Source organism: Magnolia sinica, chromosome 5 (assembly GCF_029962835.1).
Source record: "Magnolia sinica isolate HGM2019 chromosome 5, MsV1, whole genome shotgun sequence".
In the NCBI taxonomy this organism is placed as follows: domain Eukaryota; kingdom Viridiplantae; phylum Streptophyta; class Magnoliopsida; order Magnoliales; family Magnoliaceae; genus Magnolia; species Magnolia sinica.
Window position 1 is genome coordinate 17,729,049 of NC_080577.1, and position 16,189 is coordinate 17,745,237.

Consider the following 16,189-nt stretch of genomic DNA (forward strand, 5'->3'; position numbering starts at 1 on the left):
TGGCTGAGATAGATAAGATAAACCCTATTTATTAGGTATGTTACCTTGTAAAACCTATGTATCACTCGCATGTATGACCTTAATTAGTGATCAAAACTAATCAAATGCTTTATGAAATTAATATTTTTTTAATATTATGGTGTTTGCATATGGATTACTTATAGGTATTCTCTGATATGCTCCATCGGATTTCTCCCTAAATCATCAGGTGAGTGATCCCAACTTGTTTTCTCTCTGCTGTACTTAAAGTGGTTGTTTGATTGATATGTTGAGTGTAATTCTTTGTATTGGTCGTTTTATTATATTTGTTTAAGCTTGAAATTCTATAGATATAACATGATGATATATGTGACAACATGCTAATATGATGCATCGATCATTTTCATTCATTCATGTCATGTATAACACACCTGTGTTGAATCCTGGGGGCACGCCGTGGAAGACCCGTAGGTACTTACAGTACCGGGTGACCTAGGGGACCATCCCCGGATGCCCAAAATATATGGAAGCTTACCAAGATGGTAGAAGCCTACCCAACAAAAGGAGATGCGGGTTAATGGAATCCAACTCAAGCAAGTGGACTGTTTCTATTTATACTCACTTGATGCATTCACGCATCCATGCATTTCATAACATCCATACATTTCTATTTTAATTATAACGTGTATGAGCTATGATGGGTTCACTCACTAGCCTTTCCAGCTAACATTGTGGATTGACAACCGTACAAAGACGAATGAAACAGGAAGAAAATGATGACCGTTTCCCAGATGAATCACGGGACCATGTGTCGTATTTGGCAAAAGATGAACATGCTATGATGGACTAATGACTTATTTAGGAGTTTGATTTCATTTTGTATCTATTTGTACATAAATATGATGATCATTGAAAATTTTTTGATTTATTAATTGTATTTTATTTTATTTTTGTTGAATGAAATTTCAAATGAATGGACTCAGATTATTCCTGTTCAGACGATGTAGTTTTGAATATATCACTACAAGAAATCTCACTTTTAGCAACGAAAATTTTCATCGCTAAAAGTCAAATTTTCGTAGCTAAAAACTTTTAGCGACAAAAATTTTCGTCGCTAAAACACCGAGGTAGAAGAGTTTTATCGACGAAAAATTCGAATCGTCGCCAAAGGCAATATTTTTAGCGACGAAAGTTTTCGTCGCTAAAAAAACATCACAAGACTTTTAGCAGTGAAAATTTTCGCTGCCAAAAATATACGTTCCACTTTTAGCAACGAAAATTTTCATCGCTAAAAAAATATCACAAGACTTTTAGCAGCGAAAATTTTTCCTGCTAAAAATATACCTTAAACTAAAAAAACTGTACAAGACTTTTAGCAGTGAAAATTTTCGCTGCCAAAAATATAAGTTCAACTTTTAGCGACGAAAATTTTCGTCACTAAAAAAACTTTACAAGACTATTAGCAGCGAAACTTTTCTTTGCCATAAATATCTAAAAAAACTTTACAAGACTTTTTTCGCTGCTAAAAATATTCGTTCCACTTTTAGCGACGAAAAATTTCATCGTTAAAAAAACTTACAAGAGTTTTTAGCAGCGAAATTTTTGCTACTAAAAATATTCGTTGTATAATGCTTGAACTTTTAGCGACGAAACTTTTCGTTGCTAAAAATAATTATAATACTGACAGAACTTTTACCTACGAAAATTTTCGTAGGTAAAAGTCTCTTACTCGCTTTCCTCAAAATTGCTGAAATATTATATACACCTGATATATAATATATTTCATCATATTCACATTCACATCCATATAAACCCAAACTAGCCATCCAAACATAAAAGTACATTCATCCAAACACAAACAATCTTATCACATCACAAAGAGTTCAAAGAAGTTATTAAGAATAGAAACATGACCAAATGACAATAAGCCGACTTATAAAAATAAATGGTTGAGATTTTTAAACCAAATTATCATTATGGTTTCAAGGAGGGTCCATTTATCTCCTCAATGTTGAGTCATCTCAAAAGCAAAGGATTAGCAAAAAGCCAAAAACCAAACAATAGTATTGCAAAGGACCAGTGCAACTAAGTTACAATGAAGACAGCACACAGAGAAATGGAGAAATTACAACGATTGCTTTATATCGGGAGGCAAAGAGCACCAAGTACAATGCAGCTGAAATCTTCACATATTGGCATATAGCAAAGTGTAGAAATTTGCACATGAAGACACCCTTAACATGCAATAACTAATAGATAGGGCTAAAATGTTTAGATCTTATGGCCTTATGATAATGACAGCCAAGAATAGATTGCAAAGTTTAAGTTACATGAACCTTCACATTATTGCAAGACTTAATTAGTCCCTTTCATTCCCACTCAACTGCACACATGGTTTATGGATGGTTCATTCCCACTCAACTGTACACATGTTTTTATGGATGGTGAATCCAGAACTATACATCTGATGAGTCATAATGCATGTGGTTGTCCATTGCTACAGTACACGAGGATTGAGTTCATGTTCTGATGGGTTCCTTGCGTGTTTGGCAAGAAAAAAAAAAACCTGGCTTAAAATGGTGTTACCTGATACCAAGCTATAACCTTTTCCTGAGAGAATCTACATACATATGAACCTGCAAAAATCAAGCAACAAGAAACATCTTAATGTGGACATAGAATTTCTTCATATTTCTAACATTTTTGGTTCTCAAACTCTACATCAGAAACTTATGTCAGAAACTTCAGGTTTTCTCAGATTACTCAGTATTGCAAAACTCAAAAAATGATTTAGCCTCAAAGTAGACACCAACTTGGTGAAAAAGGCCACCACCAATCCACCAACAAAAAGGGGCATCCACCTAAATTTGGTTGTGAAAACAAACCTGTAGTAGATTTTATTGTTGCTCTGTAAGTTTTCAGCATTGAAAATCTGAAGATCATTGCTAGCATCACTTGATTTCTAGTACTTGAATCTTCATGCACTTGATTTCTTGGCTAGTACAAGAAAGCACCTGAAAGTATTAGAAAAGACACCCAAAGAATTAAGTATTTTCCTATTTTTGAAATCTGAAAAAAAAAAAAGCAATTTGGATTGAAAGATGAGATGGACATATTAACTCCACCTGTCTTCTGCCTGTTTTTGAATCAGAACTTATGGGAGTATAGAATTTCTAGAATTTCTCAAGGCTAGGTAGCCTAGAGTGATAAAAATGCAATAAGGGTTCAATTTTAGGCTTCCATAGTGGACGTTATCCATTTCAACTCAGTTTTCTGGTTTTTATCCAGTTTGTACAAAGATATAAAGTGAGACAAAAAATAAAAACAAAAATTGAAACTTCGTATAGATAGCTCATTCCTGGCAAAGAATTAAGATTGAGCAGGTTTTGCTTCAGTTTTCTGGGAAAATTAAACAGTATATGCATATGGTACATATCACCAATTATGCCACTCGTTCAGCATTCCCACACTCATGCCAAAATCTGTTCTGGCTCCAGCTGCTAGCTAATGCTACGTCACTACCATGTGTTCACAAGTTCACCCTTTCCATTTATAAATGAATAATTTACAAATAAAAGTAAAAATAAATAAAATTTGTTGAGTCCCATTTAGCAAGCAAATGTGTGACATTTGTAGCATTTGTTGTCTAAAATGTAGCTACCATTAAAACATGAGCTAGAATTCAAATAGTGCACAATTCTTAATGTCTGGTTCTCATCCACCATATGGCATAAATGCATGGTAAGTTGGCAACCCCAGACAATACAAATTACCCTTTAAAAAAAAACAAAGAGCATACAAAATAACAAATTGTGGCCCCATTGTTGAATGTAGCCCAAATCCACACTTGATTCTGCGATCTTAACAATCTGATATTGCTCATTGAATTCGGGCCTCTAGCCATTTTATTTGCTAAATGCCAATTTGATAGCTAAATGGTGTTGAACTACCATTGTATCTTCAGTTTAAATCTTTAGTGTTTCAGTAAGCACAATAATTAATAACTTAAATGTGCATTTTATTAAATGTAAGCACTTAAAGATTGCTTCCCAAGATCCTTCCATGGGTACTACACTACATTCTTCAGTATTGCGACACTGCATCCACATGAAACTAACCACACATGCGCATTATATAGGAACACAATTAATAGCATAAGCACACATCCTAGCATGATCATGGGACCTGTGACTGCATAAACAACACATGACCATCAAGCAATATGCAAAGATCTGAAACAATCAAGTCAAGGACCTTAAACGAATAATTTCCACATAAATAGATTCCTAGAGTTGAATTCTTACCTCAAGCACAACATCAGGATTAATTTCTGAAAGGGTCTGAGCGTCTGTCTTGGTCATAATTAAAAGATATATTGCTAAAGTGTTTGATTTCACAGATATTCAAAGCATGTATTTTTACTATTTGTCAAAAGACAGGGATATATCAGCCTTTTCGCTTCACAATCCCACAACCATTTGATGGGCTACTGACTTGGTATTTCATCTCATGAAATCAAAATAACTATTAAATAAGGGTAGCTAATGACCTGCTTCTTCTTTTTCAGCGACTCCTCTGCAGCAGCTATCTTATCTGCACATGCTTTTCAAGATCAGATAGCATGCTCTTTTCTCTCTTCCCTGAAAACCAATGCAGTCTCGCATATCAATTAACAGTACTTTTTATGTGTAAAGTAAATTTCTAAAATTGTGATGTTTCCTAGCATTCACAGTTGGAAAGTAGCCATCAGTCACATGGCAGCAACGTTGCTTTCCAGTTGAACTTGAAAGGAATATTGCTGTCATTTGGAGCTCAGGTCATGAATGATGAGGGAATTAAGATTTGGTTATTTCGAAATTATTAGACTAACAATTGCAGAGCTTTGCTAAGCAAACACACATGTGCAATAAAGCTCATGTACATGCCACAAATGTGCCAACATGGCACTTGGATGCAAAATCCAATCCATCCATTAGGTTGGTCCAACCCTGTACATGTTTTCCCAAAAAACAAATCTGGTCCACTCGATACACAGGTCACAAGATATATTGGGGCCTATGCCAAGATTGGAAATAGGTGGATGTGTTAGAGAACTTCAGCCAAGATTTTCAGAGCTGTACATTTGTTTGGATCTCAGATCTATCATGCCATGCCGACACATGAGCTTTATTACAACAGAGACCAAGAACCATGCAGGTTAGGATGGGTGAGTTGGTACAAGTTGAAGGCTCAAAAGGAGGTGGATGGAGGTAGCAAGAAAAGTCTTGATGATCTACAGTCTAACTGAAGGACTAGCCCTTGAATGGAATGGTGGAACAAGATTCATGTAGCCGATCCCAATTACTTGGGGTAAGGCTTAGATGATGATAATGATAATTGCAGGAGTTACTGGAAAGGAACTCATGAGATATTTTCTGTTTCAAAATTACAGTTATGGCATTTCCATAAGTGGATTTGCATAAGGGCTGCATCATATTGAAAGATTAAGACCTCCATGGCCAGACTGCTCCTTGTCAAGGGACACATAGTTCCATTTCCAAGGAGGGGCTCAAAGGCTTGATATAAGCAACAAACAATGAAAACAAGGAAAATGAGAAAGAAGGAATATGTGTTAAGGATTTGGAATAGAAGAGCAACGATCCCCACTTTCATAAATAAGGCAGATTTCTCTTGTTTTGAGCTTGTTTTCTGAAGCCAAACTACAGTGTTTGATCTATTAATACTTTGTAAGTACTAGCTTCTTGAGTTTATTACTTTGATTATCAAGCACTGCAATCTCGTTCCAGCAGTGGCGGTAGTGCTGAATATGTAACAGTTAAATATCTCCATCAGCATTCTCTTGTAAGAAAAAACAAATAAATTTGTCTAAAGTTGGTTAACACAGATGGAAGAATACAATGTGCAGCTAATGGAAAAAAAAAATCCATCTAAAATTGTTGAAGAAAGAAGTTAAACATAATGATCAAGATGGAACTCTTAGATCAGCTTATAAAAATTTAAGCTCCCATTGCTGTGAGTGATGGTTTCCTAGTCTGGTTCAGTGTTGGCTTATAAAAATTTAAAAGCCTGCAAGTGTGCTTGCAACATTCAACCTTCAAGCATCGCACATGCAACTATGAAAAAGTGTACACACACCATAGCCTACATTTGTTACCATACATTTGGCCTGTCACTAAAATTTCTACAAATACAAAACAAAACAAAACAAAACAAAAAAGCAGCGGTATATTTGTTGATTTTTGAATATGTTGCACCTGATAGCCATTTTATTCAGTTTTCAGCTGACCGACCTATCTCAATTTGAATAGTATTATGTAGATCAGATTCAGCAGAGACAGAACTTAGCCTGAATTTATTCAGGATGAAATCCTCTAACTATTTTTACATTTTTACAAAAGAAGTGAGAAATGTTTTGAAGTAACAATAAGGTTAAGGTAACCATGACAATCTGGGAGGAAAAATATTTGAATAGAACTGTTGAATAAAGAGCTTATTTTCCACTTACCAAGAAGAGCATTTACTAGACCCCCAGAACTGGTCTCTAGTGACCAAGAATCGTCACCATTCCTAACAGCAAAGAATGGAAGCCTGTTAATCACCATCAATATTCGTTGTTTTAAACGCCATGTGTCTTTGTTTTTCCATCCCATAAAGATGCTGGAAATTAGCGCCTTGAACAACATCAACAAACACAAAGCAATATGACAACATTCAACAATCAAATTTCAGTGGCTTAATAAACATTAAATGACACAACAATCAGATATTCACTAGTTCAAACAGAAACTATATTACACAGAGGATTTGTTTTTCTTTTTTACACAGCACAGTAACAACTCATTATTTGCACACGCATGTAAGGTGTAGTTCATCTGAATTGATAATCAGGTGAGCCCTGATTGGACATTTCCAGCCCTTGGACTCGAGCACCTCCTTTAGGGGAAAAAAAGATAGTGAGAGGAGCATAGGTTGATCTATTGTAATTTTCCCTGAAAGTCCTCAAATTCAAAGGCTGAAAATCCTCAAAGGCTGGTGGTCCCATGATCAGAAAAATCTATAAATGAAGTTTACCTCACGGTTGGAATGGTTGCCTTATTTTCTCTGTCCTGCGAAACTGGTGAAGAGGTGGATGTAAGGCCTCTGTCGGTGCTTTGATTGACCCCATTATCCTTTCCAGTATTAGCATTCCTCCCACTACCAACATCTGATCATATGTAATTAAGTCAAGGACTTAAAACTTGGAAATATGACAATGGTAAAAATAATCAAAAAGAGATCATTCCAGTAGCTGATCAGCATAGTGCAAGTTTTGAATGAACAAACCTGATGGTGCAAATGCAATATGATGCAATCGTCGATCACCAAAAAAAAAAAAAAAAGAAAAAAAAGAAAAGAAAAGAAAAAAAAAGAAGGTAAGGTCTTCAACTCTAACCAAGTAGCATGAATTTTATAGTAGTAAAAGAAGGTTTGTTGAGAAAAGGTTGGAAGCCCCACGAGTCTCCTTAGAGATTAAGGCTTGCTACTCTCCAACAATCTCCACCATAAACATGGAACATATACACTTATGTACGTAAGAAAAGGATTCAAATGAACATATCCAATAAATGAGAATTTTTTTTTTTTAAAGGAAAACTAAATTCATACAGTTTGGTGCAGTTCCCATAGAGACAAGTCCTATACGAACCTGGCCCCCATGGTCCCAACTTGATCTAATTTTAGGCCTGCAAGTCAAACACGGGCCTATTTTTAAGTCCACCAAATGAACAGGACAGGCCCAGTCCAATTTTGACAGGCCCACCAAGTATACATGTCTTAGTCCTCCCACCCAATGAATCACGCAACAAACGTGTGAGTTTGCACATAGGAAATGCCTTTTCAGCCTTGAATGTATCCAAAGTCGCATATACTCCGCCAATCTCACCTTGCCAAATCACTTCCTGCAGGTTCATAAAACAGTCAATCAAAAATTATTGAGTAGGAGTATTTTTCACAACATGGGCATGGATTATGTGGATGTGACCATGCCAAAAGAAGAACATAGTAAAGGGAACTACAGAAATAATCAACCATACTTTTGGAATGAGAGGGACCTTGGATTCATCCTTCATGTCAAATGTAGACATCAAAATCCCTGCTCATGATGGAAAAATAGATTATTATTATTATTCAATAAAGATCGACATAAATCCGGTACTACAGGCAGATTACGATACACAGCAAATAACCCATTTCTTTTTGACAGTCCAACCTTTTTTTTTCTTTTTAAAGTACACCAGGACAACAAAGTCAACTGATTTTCTGCTCCCACTTAAAAGTTAGACAGTTCTTTAAAACTTGTAAAATCTGATAAGGATACAGAAAAACATATATGAAGTTATTAGTGCAAAAGTCTACCTAAAGAGAAAACCAATTCACTGAATGCAATAGCCAAGCTATTGCAGTTGCATTCACCAGTCTTGGGTTTGAGTCACTTGACCAGTGCTAATGCCCATTTCAGAGTTATCTTAGTTTTCAATGTCTTTCTAAGAACTGAAATAGCACACTACAGAAAATGTGAATGTCACAATTTGGTGAATCCTGGAGGGAGAACCATCACAGTTGAATGCAGTTACAAACTGGGTATTGATGATTTGAGTATTTTTATGAGTTTGCCAGGATCTAAAGAACCAACCTGCAAACAGATTATAAAGCTTTGGAAAATTTAGCAAATGCATGGCTAATGTAAATGGTGATGCCAAAGTCGAAACAAGAATGGAACCTGCAAGGGAGACATTATTAAGTGATTGCAACATGCTCATTTCTGTTTTGATAAATGAGCTCACTTGTCATTTGAAGCCAGTTTGATGGACTTTCTGCTTTCCACCTAATATAGAGTGGGGCTTCCACAGTTTCTGAATTGGGTGCATTTTTGCCATTGAAACAGGGCACAATTACCTAATATAGAGTGGGGCTTCCACAGTTTCTGAAATCTTGACTCTCTAGGAACCAAATATCTATTACAATGAGTTCATACAATGGACCAAAAGGTGAAGGGACTGAACTTGCCTTCTCTAGATGATGGCGAAGATAAATAACATCATGCATTGCCTTAATAGCAGCAACCCAAGATGATAACAGCATGAAATAAATGAGTTATCATACGGCCGGATTTGAACAAAATCTACATGAGCTAGAAGTAAAATTGCATGGTGTTAACAACAAAAACAATAACAATTATGACACGATGAAATGGTTAAAAGCAAAATAATATTTTTTTTAGAGGAAAGATGTTGGCTGATTTCAGGAAATAACTGAGCCCATGGGTGCAACATCAGTTGCAAGCTCGCTGTTTTGCAGGAGTCAGCAAAATCATTTATAAGGAGAAGAGATTAAATTATGATCAATTTACATTCCACCTTCTTTTGGTCCAACCATGCCAGGAATGTATCTGTGCCATGTTCTACATCAGTCTGCTAGTTTTTGTTATAGTAGTGTAAGCATGCAAAGTACAAACAAACAACTAACCAAAAAGTAAACAGCTTATACTATGGAAAAAGTAAAATGTTTACACTATGGCTATCTTCTTACAAGGAAGATGGAGTACAAGAAAAATAGCATTTGCCTTTTAGGGCTTGTTTTACATATTTATGATAGAAAAGAAGAAGAGGGAAAAAAAAAATTATACTTACTAATTCCTACAAAATCCCTAATCATAATGAAGCTTGATGATCCTATTCATCCATTCTACAGATCCATAATAGGCATATAGAGATTATTGTATGTCAAATAATATCCAAAGTGTTGGTTTCGGAAGATGGAATGTCTAATGTTCCCCGGCCTTGCCAGTTCCTTTAATCATCCATCTTTCTTTTACATGAGACCCACTAGAGACCTCATCAACCTGATTTTTGGTTACATGGAGGGGTCCACTTGATGAATGCCCCAAACTCATACATGTTGCCACACTTGCATGTATTGGGAGTAGGAACCAAATTCCTACAATGATTAACCCTGCCAGGGCTCTAAGATAATATACAGATAGATGACAAGCACATCATTATTTAGTTAAAGAAAGCATACATAGTTTAATGGAATTCCATGAGTTCCCCAAATACAATAACAGAATAACCATAATGATTTGAAGCAACCTGCATAAGATACCGAAAAATTAAAGCTTAAAAGAAAATACAGATTGGTAAAAATATAAATATACTAATGAAAACATGTGCACTTAGAAAACAACACAGGTTATAACAAAACCTCAATTATGTGATGGCTTCTTCTGTTTGAGTCACCAAAAGAGAGGGGGAAATTGATTTCCTTTTAACAGTTACAGAGAAAACTACACTCGTAACCAACTCTAGATGGAAATTTATTTCCTTTTAACAGTTAGAGAATGATTGAAAGATTAGACCAAAACCAATCTAATGAAAGAGATGATATGACATTCAACCAAAAAAATAAAGTGCTAGAGGTGAAATTTCTTTTATTAGAATAATAAATGCATACAAAAAATATATAATTTACTATTAAAACCACCTAGACCCAAACTGGACAGTACCTAGACCTGATTTTTAATCAGGTCCTAAAGTTGAGACCTGAACCAGTCCCAATTGCTTAATGGGTCCCATAAATGAGACCCAGATGTATTAACATTGGGTTGGATTCATCAGATACCCATTGGCTGCCACACATGCAATTGAGTGCAATATTAGCCACATACCAAGTTGGTGCAAAAACTCTCTTGATTGTACTCATGTCTGGTCTTCTCTAAGCCCAACCATGGAGATGTTTGCATATGTCCCTTTGGCAAGCAATCTCAATTAGCAGATATGGTGGTCCCTGGCACTGATTTCTGAGTGGGAAGCTTCTTCAGCCATTGGATGAGGGACACCCATTTGGATGTATATGCTATTGCCCCAACCCTAGTAGGGTTGTTTTGAATCCAACAGCAGGCCACAGACAAATCCATCACCAGCAGTTAGGCCTGAAAAACATATTTTCAGACGCAGCCTGATTAAGCAAGCAAGTCTTCTCAGTTCAGATAATTCGGCTATAATACTGACAAAATTGGGCAAAGAAATGTATTGAAAACCAAAACAGTTGATTGAGTTATTCGGGATGCGTGGCTTTGTTCCAATGAATCTTTATGATTTGGAGGGATGTTACTGCAATGTGCACGCTTCATGGAGTTTCATGAAGTGCTAACTACGACATCCCCATTGCACATGTGATTCATGTCTATGGTTATCAAGACTGTTGATATCATGGGCCATAGTCCACGAGTCAAGGCAACTAGAAACCCATTCATGACATATAGATGGAAGATTAACAAAAGTTTGCATAAAAAATGAGCACTTGTCTACATTCAATTGGAAAACCCAATAAAGATTGGGGCTATTGGATCATCCAAAAACAAAGTTCAGGAAACTGAAAAGATCTTCCAGTGCTGTGACTGCAAAAGAGACAGTGAATCAGCAAATATTCTTTGGCATTTTCAAAATCCCGTTGTCTAAAAGTCTCGGGCATGGTGCCAGATTTTTGCTCTCTTGTTTCTCCTCTCAAATGCCTTAGAGCTTCCAATCCCTTCCATTGATCAAGGCGAGAGCTCTGCCTTCCCATGAGAGATGTGCTCATCCATGTAGAGCTTTCTTTTTTTGGATGATGTCTCACTTAGCTCATTCCCACTCACTGAAAATTCCACAAAGACATGCCATGGTTTGCAAACTATACACAAGCACCTAGAAAGAAACAAAAATATAATATAATGCTTACTGCAGGAAAATACACACACACACAAAAAAATAAATAAATAAATAAAAATAAAAATAGATCGCATTATTCTGATCTAGCTGTCTACACAAGTAAATTTGCCTGTATTGTACTACAGGCTGTCCACTTCTTTAAATGGACCATCTTTTTACCAAATGATATTCCAAACAATAAATATGGGTAAACTAACCACAGTTCAACAAAAAATCAGATATGAATCAGATATGAATCAAATGATAACAGAACATTCCCCATTGCATTCAACAAAAAATCAGATATGAATCCCCAAAAAATCTCCAAATCTGTTAATTAGGGATTTTCAGATATGAATCCCCAAAAAATCAGGGATTTTCGATTCTGAATCCTCAAATCCGAATCCCATACAGGCAAATTAGGGATTTCGAATCCCAAAATCCAGAAATTGGGGATTTCCGTCAACGGTGAGAACGGTCACAGAGAGAGAGAGAGAGAGAGAGAGAGAGAGAGAGAGAGAGAGAGAGAGAGATACCCAATCACGGTCCACCGATCCACTGAGAGAGACAGAGAGAGAGAGAGGATGCGCGAGAGAGAGAGCACCGAGAGAGACAGAGAGAGCAACAGAGAGACAGAGAGAGAGAGGGACCGAGAGAGAGAGAGAGAGAGGGAGAGGAGACAGAGAGTGAGAGACCGAGAGAGAGAGAGAGAGAGAGAGAGGGTGCGCGAGGGAGAGGAGAGAGAGAGTGAGAGACCGAGAGAGGAGAGTATATCTCCCTCTCTCTACTCGCGCTGACACCAACGCCCGTGGCTGGTGGTCGGTGTTATGTGGGCCCCACGATGTTGTATGTGTTTCATCCCTGTCGTCCATCTATTTTTCCATATCATTTTATGGTATGAGACAAAAAATGAGGTATATCCCAATCTCAACTGGACCACATTATAGGAAACAGTGTTGAATGAGCGTTGACCATTAAGTTACTTTTAGGGGCCATATACATTTTTCGATCAATCTGATATTTTTTTCCCTTCATCCGGGCATGCATGACCTAATCAATAGATTTGATGTCAAATAAAAAGTACAATGGACCTTAGGAGGGTTTTAATGGTGGATATCCGATCACTATTGTTATCATGTGGTGTGGTCCACCTGAAATTTATATCCCTCTCATTTTTGGTATCAAGCCCTAATTATTTTTATTTTTATTTTTTAAAATTTTATGTGAGGGAACACCAACACATCTCCCATGAATGTTGTTGCTCCACAAGGACTCTTTTATTTATTTATTTAGAAATGCTCCGGTGCCTACGAACACAATTAGTTATAGTGCTCCCATTTTTATTCAGAACCTAGACAGTCCAAACCATTGATCAATACGGCTCATCAGGTCTAATCCATATTTCAAGAACTACCATGAAAATATCACACTGATTTAGTAAATTTGACCATTCGGTAAATGGAATTAAAAATGGACGGTCAAGATCATTTACACAAAAATAGGTCCAATCAACATTTCGATTCATCCATTTGTTAGGATTATCATGGTTTGCTTATAATTGTAAAGAATCACATTTGTGCAAGTGACAATTAAAAACCCATGTAATTCCATTTTTTTATCATCAATTAAGCTATTTTTGAATTTACTAGAATTTATTTCTATTTTTTCGCGTGGATTCGAGGAATCTTTATGAAGAATATAGAAAAGCTCCGTGGAATTGGAATAATTATCCACTTTGAGGAAGACAGTGATCGACCTCATCACGTCCATACCTACGTCAGTCGCTATAAGGGTTTTGATAGAGAATGGTGCCCACCATACCATAGCCATCGAGGATAGGTTTAGAACTCGAAATACATCTTAGATGATGAAATAAACTGTTCATATTCTAGTCTATACTAAGAAGCATTTGCTGAACTAATGATTTTCTAGGACAGAAAATTTAGAACATTGAGAACTAAAGATCAAATGGCTCATATTCGAATCCACGCATGATAGGTTAGGATCAACAATGAAGCATTGCTACCATAGCATCTATGGCATGATTATAACAAAAACAGGGAAGATCATAGTTTAGGAAGCAAAACAGATTGAAAACCCACCCCAACAATGTATGCTGATAAGGGGCACCGTGAGTTGTCAAAATCCTCACTGCAAAAATGCATGCCAAGGGATGGATGACGAAATGCATCATGGGAAGTTCTTGTGACCAGAAGCTATGTGGGCCCACAGAAATGCAGTAACAAAACCACTTTGTTTATGATTTTCTCAAGCTCGTAATGGGATGGGGTCTAAAAATCAGGCAGGTTCAAAACTAAGCTAGGCCACTCCGAGTGAAATACTGAGAATGGAAATGTCCACCATTGAGACTTCCTAGAACCCATTATGATATTTATACACCATCTCAACCGTTAATAAGGTTATCACCACACAAATAAAACCATGGGCACAAATATCATCCTGATGTCCTACCAAGTTTCCAATGGTGGATGTTCCATCTTGCCCGTTTTGTCTGACGTGTGGCCCACTTGAATTTTAGATCTGCCTGATTTTTGAACTCTTCTATGGGCCCATATAGCTTATTACCATTGAAGCGGATTGCGTAGTGAGTAACTCACTACGAGTAAACTCTGTGAGGTCCACCATAATTTATGTATTTTATCCTCTCCATCCGTTAATTTTAACAGATAAATTTTCGGATTGAGACTAAAAATGAGGCATATCCAATGTTCATAAGGACCACACAACAGGATACAATTGAATTGAACATCTACAGTTGAAAAATTCTTGGGAGCCCTAGAAGTTTTGGATCAAGCTTATATTTGTGTTTTAACTTCATCTATGTCTGTATGATCTTATGAACAGGTTGGATGACAAATAAACATCACTGTGGGGCCTAGAAAGGTTTTTACGGTGGAAATTATTATCCCCATTGTTTCCAGTGATATGATCCACTTGATCTTTTGGGCTCAACTCCTTAAATTAGACAGAAAAACGGATGGATGACATGGATAGATCAAATACATTTGGGCCAAGCAGATTAAGAGGGATTAGGAGGGATGGGATGGTAAAATCCCATGATATGCCAAACGAGCCAAACAAACCCGATGAATTTGTCCCGGGATATGGCAAACCCATGGATCACCATGATGTTTTATTATAATATATTTCAAAAAATAAAAATAAAAATACAAATTCTGAATTTTTATTTTCAAAATCTCAAAAAAAAATCTTATATTTTAAATTTTTTCCTCAAAAATTTCAAAATGTTGATTTTTTTTTTTTTTCCAAAAGCATCATTTTGTTTTCAAAGTTTTTCTCAAACATTGTCAAAGTTTTTCTCAATGTCATATTTTTACATTTTGCTCCATTTTTTTGTTCAAATCGTACCAAATTAGTGTCAATAGGTGAGAAATGCTTGATTCTTCATTTTTTTTCCAACAAAATCAAGGATTTGAACGTTCGATTTCAAAATTTGAGGGCAGGTGATCCAATTTGGGAGAAATTGGTGAATTTGATTTAAACATCTGAAATTATTTACTGTTCAATTTGAACTGATTAAATTGTCCAAAAAGAGTTGATTAAAGGTTCAATTAGTGGATCTCCCTAATAATTTAGTAATTTTATTTTTCACAGATAAATTTCAATTTACATTTAAAAATAACATTTTTTCCAAAATGTATATTTTTTTACTCTTTTAATAAAATATCATTTTTATTATAAAATATTTCAAAAAAATTAAAATACAAATTTAGAATTTTTATTTTCAAAATCTCAAAAAATTTCTCATATTATAATTTTTTTCTCAAAAATTTCAAATTTCCTATTTTTTTCTTCAAAAGCAACATTACTTTTAGCGACAAACATTTTCGTCGCTAAACATATTATTAGCGACGGTTTTGGTTTGTTGTTAAAAGCCAGGGCCAAAAGGAAACTAATCGAAATACAAAACACTAATTTTCGTTGCTAAAATCAAATTTCTATTTTTTAACAACGAAAATATTCGTTGCTAAAACTCTTAGAGGGAAAATTTTTAAAAAAGCGGGAAATTACTTTTAGCAATGAATCTTTCCGTCACTCAAAATATTATTAGCGACGGTCTTGGTTCGTCGCTAAAAGTCAGGGCCAAAATTTTCGAACTGAGATGTTTTAGAAATTACTTTCAGCGACGAAAACGTTCGTTGCTAAAAAAATTATTACCGACGGTTTTGGTTCGTCGCTAAAACTCTTAGAGGGAATTTTTAAAAAAGTGGGAAGTTACTCTTAGCAATGAAACTTTTCGTCACTCAAAATATTATTAGTGACAGTCTTGGTTCATCACTAAAAGTCAATGCCAAAATTTTCAAACTGAGATGTTTTAGCGACGAAAATATTTGTCGCTAAAAAAATTATTAGCGACGGTTTTGGTTCGTCGCAAAACTCTTCTGGAAATTACTTTTAGCGACGAAAATGTTCGGCGCTAAAAAATTATTAGCGACGGTTTTGGT

At 35.8% G+C, this 16,189-nt stretch overlaps 1 long non-coding RNA gene across 1 annotated transcript; it reads right to left on the bottom strand.

Annotated features, from left to right (window-relative positions):
- Positions 1-6,830: 6,830 nt before the first annotated feature.
- LOC131247241 (uncharacterized) lies at positions 6,831-10,028 on the bottom strand. The gene is made up of 4 exons (XR_009171578.1): positions 8,738-10,028; positions 8,070-8,650; positions 7,901-7,916; positions 6,831-7,183 (listed from the first exon to the last, which is right to left on the bottom strand). It is a non-coding gene; the product is annotated as an uncharacterized LOC131247241 (long non-coding RNA).
- Positions 10,029-16,189: the final 6,161 nt, after the last annotated feature.